Below are 14995 nucleotides of genomic sequence, written 5' to 3'. Positions count from 1 at the left end.
AATCTCCAAGTCAGTTCCAAGGGCAGGCTCCCAGGAGCCATCAAAAGCCTGCATCTCTACTTTAAAGACAGCATCCATGACTCATGGAAATGCCTTTCTCTATTTTTCATTTGACCTGATGGCAAATCCATCTTCCACATCCACGCACTAGCTGGACATAGAGAATTTGAGTTCACCTCTGTGAGTTAAATATTCCACCCCAATAAGCCCATGTTGACAGCAATTAGACTCAGAGGTAGCCTGAGGTTTGAAAGTGAACACATTGCCAGGGCTTCCAGGATTGCAAAAGTAATAGATCTGAGGCTCTATTCTCCCAATATATAAACATCTTAAGAGTAAGGGAAATATTTGGGAAAGTTGTCCAAGTTCATTCAATTCCCTAGATTCCTGTTACTCAAAATCTGGTCTGAGGACCAGTTATAATGGCGCCACCTGAGCACTGCTTGGAAATGCAGAATCTCAGCCCCCAGGCGCCAGACTTACAGAATCAGAATCTTCATTTTACTAAGAGCAGATGATACACATGCACAATGAAGTTTGAGAAGCACTGCCCTAGATGGTCACTCCCACTAAAGGTTAGTTTAGTGCATGGAAATTCCTCTCTTGGAAAGAATGGGTCAAGTCTGTTTGACTTGCACTGAACAACATTGTATGTAAGAAGAAGGCATACCTTTTTAAATCTATTAGTAGTGCAAGAGCCACATAACGGTAGATAATGAGCTGCAAATGTACACGCAACTTCCAAGAGGGTTGGAGACATAGTCCAGCTTGAACAGCAGTGAGCAAAGACTGTGCCCTTCAAAGCCAATACAGACTGATGTTTTTCCAAAAGAGTCCATTCTTCGCCAAGATGTCTATCACTCTGATAGTTCGAAAATTTAAGAATAATCTATTTTTATGTCTAATTTGGCATATATGAAAAAAATTATGATTCAACTTGAAGTAAATTCCTAAAAAACACCAATTAGCCACTCCTTAAGTAAAGCCAAGACTATAATTCTATGGTTAATAAAGACTCTATATTTGAATTAAGTTTTTTTCAGGGTCTAGAATTATTTCGTATCAAGGAGACAGCCAGTCAAACGGAAGGATGCATTTTAGGGGTTCAAGAGCCCCAAGTTCTAGTCCTAACTATGTCGCCTTATATCAATCCCTCTTCTCTGGGCCTCAATTTCCTCTAAAGGAAAATTTGGGCCAAATAATCTCTAATGTCCTTTTAAAATCCAACTGTTTAATTCCATGACTCACTGAGTATTTTCCAGCCAAGATAATCTAACCAACACCCTGTATCTTAATGAAGCTGATAAATAACTGCTCTTCATCATAGAAATACAAGTACTCTTCAGTAATGTGCTTACTGCATTTCACTTTGAAATCATCAGTTCCAGGTAGCCCTAACATATTGCACATGCATTTTATAAATGATGTAGATACAGAATCATAGTCCAAGATTATATGCAAATATATATGTAGAGAGAAGAAGCATAAGGTTGTTGTTTTTTGAAGACATATTGAAAGTGGCTCTAATTTTTAGAAAGATGATCTTTTGCTGAATCAAGCCATGCTTACTCCTTCCTGAATCCGACAGCCCCAAATCTCTTTTCTTATATCTAGCTGCTGATTCTAGGTTTTTTTTCTCTCCTGTATTATGAACCAGCATTGCACAGTTGGTTTAAAGACCCTTATGCTCTGAATTACAAAAACTCACATTTTTGTAAACAAACACCTAAATATTCAAATTACAAAGCACACAGAAATGAGGTAGCCAAAAGGTGATTTATGGAAGCTTATGACCTAAAGTGCAAAATGTTCTCTGCTCAGTTTTTACAATGGGTAGTAGGCACCTCAAAATGAATACAAGTCACTATAAGCTGTGTCACGACCTTTGACACACTTTTCATTCATCTAAGTGCCTAAGGCCCATCCTGACAGGCAGGTATGTACTAAAAACTTGCTTTCACCGGTTCGGTCCAAAGTGGGTCAATCCCTCAGCGTGTGTACAAGACCAAGGAATTTGACTCCTTGTCCTGTAGTGACCCAGCTGAATCAGAGAACCGTGTAAGTTCACGAGCAACCCGAGGCTGGGGGCAAATCTGGCTCTTTCTCGAAACCCACTGCAGAAAGACTTGGCCCTGCCTTTGGTAACTTTCCTATGTCCTTAGAATAGACAAGAAAGAAACAGATTTGTACACATTTTACAAAGTGCCTTTCTTTACTTTCATATAAAAAAAAAGTTTCCTTTTTATAAGACAAGTGTGTTGATTGGAAAGTAAATTTTACTTTTTTGCGTGTGAATGAATGGAGAAGCCAGAAGAGAATGATGAAATGGTCTAAGGTCCAACCAGCAACTGTGCAGCAGATTTTTAAATTCAGTGTTTTATTGAATTACCACAGAGCAGATGTGAATAGTGTAACTTACTTTGTCTGAAAAGAAATTGACTCTAGCTAGGATTTTGAGCTCAGCCTGCTACCCCATCTCTCAACGTAAAAACATACCGATGCACTTTTGAATGGCTTTGAATTGCATGCCTGGGCCTTTTCGAAAAAGACAATGCACACACAGAACTTTGTACTCATACAAGAAAATGTAAATGACTCTGGATTACCATCTCCAGTGTTGCTAACATAGCTTTGCCCTTGATAAAAGTCTTGTGTACTTCAGTGAAAAAATGTCTTTCTCTGCCTTTTCAGCTTCAGCACCATAGTATCATTGCGAGGGCAGTGGGCTGAGCACTCAATTTCCAGGTCGAGGTCGCATTGCTGCTGCTAACCGGGCTATGTGACTATGCAAGTCCTTTAAACTTTAGCCACCAGTTTCCTCACCTGTGAAATAAGTGAGTTGGCCTGAAATCCTTCTAAGAATTCTTACAGCTCTAACCATCTTTGATTTCTCATGAACTAAGCAAAATCCAGAGGTTCTGGTCAAAGGCCCGAGCGCACTCTGGAAAGCACTGCTGATGTGCCCTTAAACTGAAGTAGTGCAGCGTGTGGTTGTAACAGTGCTGGAGAGAAAACCAGAGATCCGTTCCTCCAAGTCAGAGAGATGCAACATCCTTGCTCCTCCTTTTCTTCTTCTTATAACAGCTGTGCATACTTACAGGCTGTTAATTCTCTCACTCCAGGGCATATATTTTTCCTAAGAGTTAATCATGTGCTATAGCAACCATAGGACGTGCAAGAAACTAAATTATTCTTAAACAATGATTATGGCCCTGCAAAAGATTGAATCAAATGTTAAATCAGCCACACAGATATCAAGGCCCAGTTTGAGGGTCCCAAGTTACCTAATTCAGAGATTTCCATGTTTCGTGATTCCAGTTCAATTCATTCATTAATAAATTCAAAGGCTATTAATAAATCCAAGCAACATTGATGACTCTGTCTTGCAGGCCTTAAACAGAAACTTAAAATTACAAAATAATTGCTTGAGAGCACATGATCTCGCCAGAAATTCTATTTATAATTATGGCCTGGATGTGTTCCATGATTAGCACATATACCATCTGCAAATCAAAGAAGAGCTCTCTCCCCAGACTTGTGCTTTCCAGGAAGGTGAGTTTTGATCTGAGACCCTCATGGTATCTATTTCAATGAAAGGAAAAAGATGGAAAATAGGACATTTCCAGAGGTTTGGGCATCTCAGGATTCCACAAAATGTGGAAAGTAGCCTGCTAAACCTAAATTTTATTGGACAGTGGTGGGCATATGGTACTGTGAGTTTTGTACATCTCTTACCTGTAAACTCAAAACACCACTGTTTTGTCCACCTTGATTCCTTTGATTTATGTTCTGATTTCAAGTCAGGAAGAATTGGGACGTGTCAAGTAGAAAAACATATCCCATTTATGTTGTTGTGGTCAATGAATGGAGAGAACCTTAGGTAGTCTTAGTGTATTAGTCAATTTTCACCTCCTTCTGATTAAAAAGAAGAAAAACAATTTACTCTCCAAACTTCGGTTACTGAAGTAGTAATGCCAAAAATCATCTTTAATAATTTGTGGTCAAATTATGCTTCACCTGGATAAAGTTCAAAATACAGTCTAGTCTGAGTTTTTCATGCAAATATCACAAGTCCTAGGGAAAAAAAACCTTTTTGTTATGGTATCTGAAATTGAAAAACTACATGGCAGAGATACCTCTGAGAAATAATTTGTTCTATAAAATTTCTGATTAAATGCTTTTGAGTTTTTCAAAGTAACTACCTCCCCTTTATGCCCTAATGTCCTTTCTTCAAAGCTGCTTGTTGTTTAGAATGAAAGATGTCACATCTCATGCTTTCACAACTTTTTTCAGTGGCATATTTGTTGTATTTGCCGTGTGATATTCCTGACTTTAAAGTAACTATTATATTTTATATTATATCACTTTATGTGGTTCAAAAACTATATATGACTCATTGAACTATATAATCCTCATATTGTGAAACTCATCGCATTTCATTGTAAGACAAATGAAATAATTATTTAATGACTTACATCTATCCATATGTAGTTTCAATATGATTGTGTCTATATCTGTAAAACAAAACTAAAGAAAATATGTAATCATATAAAGGAAATATGTGAATGTACTAATTCTTCTTAATCTTTGTCTAGAAGTATGTAATGTGCCGTTGTACAGCTGATCTGGTCTGTCATGTATTTAAAGTACAACCAACAAGTGTTTAAAAGTCAATCCTTCAGCTTTGCTTCATGTAACCTTTGATACTTTTTGAGTGTTATTTGCATTCTGAGGTTTGCTTTTGTGTTTGATCATTCATTTTTAAAAATGTAAGAGTTTCATGTGGAAACCAAAGCAATCTAGAACTAACCTGCTGGGTGATCTGTGTCTTCTGTAAAGCCATATTGAAGTCAAGACTATGTAATATGTAAGGTTATGTAATATGTAATAGCATAAGGTTACATATTTTCAAAGCTACCACTACCTCTGCTTTTTCTCTTCCCTAGGAAAAGACAAGAAAATTCTTGCACAGTAAGTGGGAAATTTGAAGTGATTGTTACACTAAGTTGTTGGATGTTTTTTGTTTTGTTTTGTTTTGTTTTTTACATGAGAATACACCTTCTAATTCACCACTTTGCAGGTTTATGCTAGGTTGTCTCAATGACCATTTTTACATTTAATAAAAATGATGAGGAATAAGGATCAGAAAGAGTACATAGTCACCAATGAAAACCCAAAAAACCAGGGTGCAGATTTTTTCCTAATTGTAAAGCACCTCAAGGTGGATGCTGAAAGTCATGATGATATTATCTCTCACAATTTGTTTTCCCTAAACCTCCCTAGAAATAAATCTTTCCCTTATTTGATTTTAGCCATCAAATATATTATGGTATGTGAACAATTGATCATGTATCAGAAATGATCTTGTTTTGATTTTTAAAACTCATTTTTACATGTACTTATTGTAATGCTGATTTTTTTTTCTTTTTAGTCTTAAGAGTATAGTCATCTGATTTGTCTTGCATTTTTAATTCTGTAAATCTTTGATTATTGCATATCATCCTTTCTGTTTTCCAGGGGTTTATTCATTTGACTCCTTTCATTTTGAGGGGACAATATGGACAGTTAAGTCTTTGTCAATAGTATGGAAGAGTATGCTAACTGCTATTCTGCTAATATTTTCATTTTTACTGCACACCAAAAACAATGCTTGCCAAACAAGATCTTAGATATCCCACTATAACATGGTCATTATGTTTCTATTCATGTTGAAAATTCCCAGCTCAGTGCCTGGCTCAATAAATGTTTATTTTCCTTGCCTACCCTTCCTCTATTTTTTTTTTTTTTGACATGGAAATGAGCAGAATAACGTGTGTTGCTGAAGCAACTTTCTTGAAGAATTTTTGCTGCAAAAGGATCTATAATCCAGAAATTGTTTACGTAAATTGGACCAAAACTATTTTCCTCCTTTATCTTCACCCTTCTATATGATTGCAAACATAATTTCCCTCCTTTACTCATCCCTTTTACATGAAAAGCTGCTAAAACAAAAATGAGATGGAACCATGAATAGGGGGATCAAATCAGAGAAGCTCATTTAAATATTGTGAAATAAAGGAAAGACCAAACCATTAAAAAATAATAAAGGGATTATTTTGAACAGTATAAATCATCCATGTTACGAACAACATCATTTTTGACAAAATCCATCAGATTATGTGTAAAATGGTAACCTTTTACTTTTAATTGATCTAGAGCTAGAAATCTTCCCCTACTGTTCATGCTTGTATTACACAATTATGAAATGGTATGGGGTTTTGCTTTACAAAGTCTCTGCCTCCTAATTCTCTAATGCCATGTTTTTCAGACAATGAGAAATTTCTTACGGGTCATGCTCTAAAACTTGGCTTCTGTCCATGAAACACTGAGTCTCCCGTGCTTACATTAGTGCCATCCGCCTTTAACACTTGGGCACACTTTTACTTTTAAGCTCCAAAATTGGGAGTGTCAGTTACCAGACACTACATTCATATAATTTATGAGGAGCTAGAGAAGTACAAATATGCAGCTAGTTTTCCAAAATCATTGCATGTGCTTTTCTGAAAGAAAACAGAAATTATATACTGCCACATCGTGCCAGGATCGCATTTGAAACTTTAACCCCATCCACTTCCTATGACTTACCAGCCAAGTTTCATACATTATAAATCTCCCCTATTTTTTTAGGGGTTGGGAGATAGGACTTCCATTTAGTAAAAACCTTGAAATCTTGGGGGCGGGGAGGAGGATGAGACTGGAGGGGAGTATAGGAAATGGGGCTATTGAAAAGCCCAGCCCCAGGGACCTTACCACAGAGGCAGATTCTTGCAGATTTTCCTCTGGGAGTACTCTCCAAACCATGCAGATGAAACTGAGCTTCTGATGGATATTGCAAAATATATGCTAAACGGGAATTCTCTCTACAACCTCCCCCACCAAACCCCCACCCCCCCCCTAAACTCCAACTGCCCATGTTAATGTCCTGTTAAGTATTTTTCTCTTGTTATGATCAGGGTCACATTAAAACGTGAGCTTGCAAACTGACTGGAAGCATAGATATTTTTATGAATGTGATAAAATATTTTTTAAGACAAGGCTAGAGACATAAAGCAAGTAAAACACCACATAAGTGTCTGTTGGTGAACACTGGTATACGAAAAGGAAGCTCAGGAATTTTTATTACTGTATTGGTAAATGTGTTTGAAAGAGTTTGTAAATGTCACAGGTACATTTTTAGGGGTGACACTCATTCGTTCCATACGTTATTAAAAAATGACAAGATGAGCTTAAATGGCATTTGCTGATAGTTTTACTTCACATAATCAATACTGATGTTGTTACTGAACCATGTAACCTCACGATGCATTTTTCAATTCTTTTTCAAACAACTGCTTTTGCAATGGTAGCAATGCTTCATTTAAATTGAATTAATAAATTACTCCCTGAGCAATGGTTTTTGGAGGTTCTTTGAATGTACATATGAAACATGTATTCCTTGAAAAAAATGTAACTTGGAGAAATTTTTTCTTTGCTTCAACAAACTTATTAGGGTGTATTGTTTAAAAGAAGGAAAGAATAACGTTCTAAGTTTTTCTGGAAATAAAATGCACTGACATATACTAAAATATTTGTTTTAGAACACTCCTCCGAGGCATTTTTTTCAGGCACACATTTTTTGTGCTTGTCTTTCAACACACTCTCTAATTTTATTTTCCTACTCATTCTAAATCAAAACTGACATCTTGCTTGCAGGCCAACTTAGTTCTACATCTCTTCTTTCCCCTAGTCTTTATTTATTTGCCAGACCCGAGCCTTAAAAACGCAAACATGATTAGAAGCACACAGAACTTCCTTGGGCCTTCTGGGAACAACCAAGAACAATCAAAAAGAGACTTTCCAAATCTGATACACAATTAACTTTCTCAAATGAGGCTTAAGCCATATAACTCACTGCTAAGGATTCACACTTTATTTTGTTCACATCTTCCTACCTAGAATTACCTTCCGCCTTCACTTAAATCTCCAGCTGTGACTTCATCTTTCATTTACGATTTTTTATGTCTTGCATAAGATATTTCATACACACTTGAAAACTACAGAGAATACTATAACAAAGCTCCCTTTACCAACACCCAAATTTCACAAATATTAACATTATACCATACAGTTTACCATCTGTTCCATACCTTTATTTTTAGATAAATAAAATATCATAGATGCAGTATTTTACATCCCTCAATAACCAAATTTTCTATCTTTCTCTCCAGTGGTAACCATAATCAGGTAGCCTTTATATATCTTTCCTGGCATTTAAAAAATACATTTACCTCATATATATGTATCCATAAACAACATATATAATTATTCTGGGTGTTTATGAATTTTACATAGATAACAGCATTTATTATTATGCACCTTGATTTCTTTTCATTCTGCATTGGAGTTTTGAGATTCAAAAATTCTAATGTATTGGTTTTATCTGCTAGGTGCAGTTGTACCCATATACGCATATTATTTGTTAACCCCTCCATAGATCAACTCTCCATTTCCACTATTATAAATGACTCTGCAATGAACATTCTTGTGCAAGTCTCACTTTTTGAGTATTTGCAAAGTTTTCTCGAGGATATACATTGAGAGGTGGAATTGTCGGATCGTATAGAACACATATCTCAACATTTCCTCAATACTGATAAATTGCTCCCCAAAGCAATTGTCCTCATGTAGGAGTTTCCATTCCCTCCTTAATCATTACCTGTCAGACATTTTAATTTTTTGAGAATTTGCTGATCGTAAAATGATATATTGTTGCTATTTGAATTTTCATTGTCCTAAGGAATCCGTTCTGTATCTGAAGAACTCATCCTTTTCCTGCTTATCTTTTTAGCCATCTTTGTCATCGTCCAAGTTTCTGCATATGCCTGAATCCAATGTCTGGGCTTCTATTCCAGTTCAGTGGTCTGTTTATCTATCACTGCCCTGATGGTACCCTAATTCTATGCAGTCCTGCTTTCTGGTAAGTTAATTCCCGTACCTCAGTACCTTCTTCAAAATTATTCTAGTCATTCTTGGCTAGAAAATTCATCATATGAATTTTGGGATAGGCCTACCAACTTTCCTAAAAATTTGTACTGGGAATTAACTCACTGTTAATTGAATTTATATGTACTTCTGGGAGAAGCTACATCTTTATAATATCATGTCTTTCTAATCGTGAACATGGTATATCACTTTATTTACTTTAGTCTTTCATAAAGCTTTATGCCATTAGTGTGTTTTATTAGATTCATTCCTAGGCACCATCTAATTTGTGTTGCTATGGTATCTTTCTAAAAATTATCTTATTCTAAGTGGTTCTTGCTTGTATGTAGATACTATTGATTTTTTAATATTGATCCTGTATCCTAAAACCTCATTGAACTCAATTATTAGTTCTTATAATTTGTAGATTTTCTTAGATTTTCCATTTTTACAATTATATGATTAAAATGTAACAACTTTGGTTCTTGCTTTCTGGTCCCTATTCTTCTTACTACTTTTTCTTGATCGATTTCTTGGGGTTGAATTTCCAGTACAATGTTGAATAGAAGCAGAGTAGTAGTCATTACATTCTTTCTTGTTCCTGACTTTAAAGAGAATGCTTCTAAATGTTCACCATTACGTATAATGTTTCCTGGAGGTTTTTACAGATACCCTTAGTAATGTTAAGGAAATTCCTTTCTATTCCTAGTTTGCTAGTAACTTTTTATCTTGAATTGGTATTAAATGTCCTCTAAATTTTTTCTACATCTATTGATATGATGATGTGGCTTTTCTCTGTTATTCAGTTATTATGTAAATTATTACACAGAATTCATTTAGAGAAAATGCTTTGTTACATTAACCTCAAATTCTTGGGATGGATTCTTTTTTATTATAATATATTTTTTGCAAACTTTACAGCATTCAATTTGCTAAAATTTTATTTAAGATTTTTGCATTTATGAGATTTATCTTTTTTGCTACTTGAGATATAATTTTCTGAGGTGATTTGTAAGGAAATTCAAATCTTTTCCTAGGGTTATGGAAATTCCTCTTTCTCCTCATAATTCTATCAATTCTTGTTTTATATATTTTGAGGCTCTATTATTAGGTGTATATAAATTTAAGTGTTCAGTCTTCCTAATGAATTATCCCTTGCATTGTAAATATGATCCCCTTTATCCTTAATGATTCTTTTTGTCTCAAGATCTATTTTTTTATATTAATATTACTACACTAGCTTTCGTTCTAATGGTTGGTAATTCTCTAATGAGTCTCTTTCCATTCCTTTATTTTCAACTGCTCTATGTCATTATGTTTTAAGTGTGTCTTCTACACACAGCATATACAATAGTCCTCCTTTACCCATGGTTCCGCTTTCTACAGTTTCAGTTACATGCAGTCAACAGCAGTCTGAAATATTAAATGTAAAATTCCAGAAATAAACAATTCACGTTTTAAATTGTACACCATTCTGAGTAACATGATGAAATCTCACGCAATCCCTCTCCAACCCGCCTGAGACATGAATTATCCCTTTGTCCACCGTACCCATGCAGTATATATACACTACCTATTTGTTAGTCATTTAGTAACAGTCTAGGTTATCAGATTGGTTATCAGAGAGGGAGAGAGACCACATTCACATAACTTCTATAATTGTTACAACTGTTCTCTTTTATTATTAGTTATTGTCATTAATCTCTTACTGTGCTAATTTATAAATTAAATTTTATCATAGGTGTGTATGTATTGGAGAAAATAAACATAGACTATACATAAGTTTCAATACTATCTGTGGTTTCAGGTATCCACTGGGGATCTTGTAATAAACATATCCCTCTTTTAATGAAGGGGGACTACTGTAGTTAGATTTTGTTTTCTCATTCTATTTACAAATTTTTCGTTTAGATGATAAATCAGTTACATTGCTCTCATCTGGTGTACCTTTCCTTCATTTTTTTTTTTTTGGCAATCTAAATGTCTTTGCAATTTGCAATTTAAATCAGCCAATTTTATAGCAATAATTATTATAGGAACAAGATATAATTAAAGATCCTAGTCAGATAATTTGTTGTATCTGAGGGCCCAAGTTTAGGGGCAATTCTTTCCCCATATGGGAACAATCCTGGAGCCAAATTCTAAGGAATCTCATCCTGCTGAAATTGGAAGAAACAATGTGCTTTGGTTGTGAAATTCAAGGGCGTGAACAACTAGAGAAGTCCAACTGGTAACAGAGGAGACTATGCACAAAAATATTTCTGCCATACATTCTACCAAAAAGAGGCTGACTTGGATATTCATGAGCCTCCTTTTAAATACAAATCTGTCCTAGTTAAGTTAACTGTCAGTCATACAACCACATCCATTATGAAACAACATTTGTTACGCATTGTGTGCCAGGCACTGTGCTAGGATACAGTCAGCATTAGGGACATGCTTTCTCCCTCCTGAGGACGACAGTGCAGTGGGGAGGCTGGGTAACCCATGTGCCCCCAGGTCTCACCAGACTAACTTTTGAAAAATATTAAGTCTATTAACTCCAGGTGAGCCTTGTCCAAACAGTTTGTCCTAATAAATAAATGAAAGGACTTTGCACCATTTTTCAAGAAAATCAGGCCTGCATGAAACTGATTACAGAGTTACAGTACCTGAGGCACATCTCTATGCAGTTATTCTCTTCTAACACCCCTGCCATCCCTGCACCTTGGTCTGAACACCCTGCACATGCCACCCTTTACGGTGCTTTCCCTGTGGAGGACAATGCCCGTAACAAGCAGTTTCATGGAAAGTAGGGTTCATCTGAAATCCTCGTAAACATTTTCCATTTCCTCAATTCCATGACTTCTAAATGAGTTAGTAAAGGGACAGGATCACTTCGGTAAAACTGTTATTTATTCTCAGTAACTCTTACAAGATTCTGCTCTATTACTGGCAGCAGAGCTGGGAGCAAAAAGCAAAGTTCAGTTATACCCAGGACTCAACTGATAAATCATTGACGAACCTGTGTTTAAAAAAAAAAAAACCAAAAAAGCAAAAAAACAAAAATCCTCCTCTATAATCATTAACATGACAACAGAATTTCCATGATTCCTCACTTGCCAATTATCTTTTTTAAAGATACACTGCAACCAAATTCACAGAAAAACGACAATTCTGTGGATTTCAGTATTTAGATAGTCCTGAAAAGCTATTCCTTGAGCTAGACTTTACCAGAAGAACTGATAAATAAGAGGGTTAGCTCAGTTTGTTAGAGCATGGTGCTAATAACACCAAGGTTGCCGGTTCAATCCCCACATGGGCCACTGTGAGTTGCGCCCTCCTTAAAAAATAAATAAATAAATAAATAAATAAATAAATAAATAAATAAAACATGTTGCATCAACAACAAAAAGTAAGTTTCAGAGAAAAGACAGGGCGATGAGTTCAGTCCAAGTCCCTGTGGTGAAATAACCTGGTGAAATGTATTCTGTACCTTCAAAGTAATTCATTATCTGGGAAATAGAAATAGCAAGAGACTGGTGTACTGCGCCTCCTATTTATACCACACTGTACACTGGGGTAGCTCCTCATCTCGACTTTTCTGTAAAATGGAGAAAATTACACCTGATCTGTTTGATGAGGAGAGAAGAAAAAGATCCAGAGTAGATGTCTCTGAAAGCCCCTTCTCACTGACAAATAATATCTGTTTAACAGGAATGTTATCTGTGAACTTAAGGTAGGATCTTAGGTTGATATTTCAGGTGGCTCCTAGACTGAGAATGACGATCTTGGGGGAAGCTAAATTTCCTCCCATCCCGGTGTAAAGATTCAGTAGAATATCATGGGAATTCTAAAAAGGTCAAAAGACCCAATATCTTAGAAAATAGTTTTGTGCAATATTCATTGAATTATAAATTGATGTCATCATACTGGAGTGCATTTAAAACGTACATACATGCCTTTTAACTTAGAAATCCCTCTTCAAGGAATTTATCCAAAGAAAAACATAATTAGGACAGTGTACAAAAGTCTATGTCCTAGGCTGTTGGAGAAAATATAGCTGTCCATCAATAAGGACTTATTAAATGAAATATATGGGGACTTCCAGCTTTATCTTCAACATGCAAAGAGGTTAGAAGTTGTCACTCCCATTTTTACAAGAAGAAGCTGCACAAACTGAAATCAATGGGCTTTTCTTGAACCTATCAGAAAAATCTGGAGATGCAGGCAAATCCTGAGTCACAGCCAAGACCTGCTTAACCTGGAGCTAAAGCCACCAGAGCCACAACTGGTAAGAACATTTAAACAGTAATTTTGACAAAGTGCTGGACGACTGGTGTAGACTAGTGTGAGAATGAGAAACTCCCTGGTTGCCACAGCCTCTGGAGAACCCCAAACTTTATGGGCCTTACTTAGAGGAATATCATCAGGTTTTCATGGCGAGGAGCTCTGGCAGGGGAAGGGGACAACTAATTATTAGGAAATGTGCTCAGAGCCTTCATTTTAACAAAGATATAGGACCGGCCCAGTGGTTCAGGCAGTTGGAACTCCATGCTCCTAACGCCGATGGCTGCTGGTTTGATTCCCACATGGGCCAATGGGCTCTCAACCACAAGGTTGCTGGTTCGACTCCTGCAAGGGATGGTGGGCTGCGCCCCCTGCAACTAACAATGGCAACTGGACCTGAAGCTGAGCGGTGCCCTCCACAACTAAGACTCAAAGGACAACAACTTGACTTGGAAAAAGTCCTGGAAGTACACACTGTTACCCAATAAAGTCCTGTTTTAAAAAAAAAAAAAAAAGGTTATTATTTGGGGGAAATGACTTTGCCAGGGCCCTATATCAGCTCCGTGAAAGACATTATCCCCAAAGTCCCCTCTAGTCTTCCTGTCTCATCTAAGGGAGGGAAAAATAAAAACAACATACTCAACAGGGATAAGGGATTCAAGAAAACAGACTGGAAAACCTGAAGCCAAAGGAGGGAATTGAGGGTAGGATCTTTTTTTTATTTTTTTTAAAGTTATACTACTGGAGAAACATTTGTGAAGGTCACAGCCAAGAGACACAGGCCCACTGAAAGACCTAGATCTCCTCAGAGTTTACGGCTCCAGGGTACTAAAATGGATTACAGCGGAAGAAGCTGCCAGACGCTGAGTCTATTTAAGAAGTTCTTAGGGAAGCCTTAAGACACCAGAGGACACAAAAGCGAAGGAGCTAAAGACATCTGAATCCTCTGGCACCTGCAGCTACAGCAAACATTAAACACATCCAACTCCCAGCTCGATTAATATAAAACCTCACACCAAAGACGAATTTACCTCAACAGTAAATTCGGGTCCAGCTTTCATCAAAAGGTTGCAAAGGATTCTAAAATGACAGCGAAAAAAACACAGTCTGAAGAAACAAAGCAAGCATCAGAACCAGACTCAGACATGACACAGATACTAGAACCCTCCGATTTCAAAGAACTATGATAATGTTAAGGACTGTAATGGAAAAAGTAGGCATTATGTGATACTAAATGGATAATGTGAGCCGAGAGACGGCAACGCTAAGAATGAGTCCAAAGGAAATGCTAGAAATCAAAAACATTGTGATAGAAATGAGGAATGTCTTTGATGAGCTCATCAGTAGACTGGACAGGCTGAGGAAAGAATCAGTGAGCTTGAAGATAGGTAACAGAAACTTCCAAAACGAAACTGCAATGAGAACAAAGAGGGAGTAAAACATAAGAGAACCTTCAAGAACAGTGAAACAATTTCAAAAGGGGTGTAATATATGTGTGATTGAAATAAAAGAAGAAAAAAACAGAAAAGAAGAAAGATTTCAAGTTGTAATGGCCAAGAACTTTCCAAAATTAAATAAAATATATAATGGAATATTATGAAAAAATTAGGAAAGATTACTCAGATCTATATTTTTCGCTTGAAAAGCTGGATTACTAAGCAGTTTGTAAAATGGCATGTATATACACAGGTATACACACGTAAAAAGACTTCTGAAAGAGTCTTTA

The sequence above is a fragment of the Rhinolophus ferrumequinum genome, chromosome 7 (genome assembly GCF_004115265.2).
Source record: "Rhinolophus ferrumequinum isolate MPI-CBG mRhiFer1 chromosome 7, mRhiFer1_v1.p, whole genome shotgun sequence".
In the NCBI taxonomy this organism is placed as follows: domain Eukaryota; kingdom Metazoa; phylum Chordata; class Mammalia; order Chiroptera; family Rhinolophidae; genus Rhinolophus; species Rhinolophus ferrumequinum.
This window is presented reverse-complemented; position numbering follows the sequence as displayed.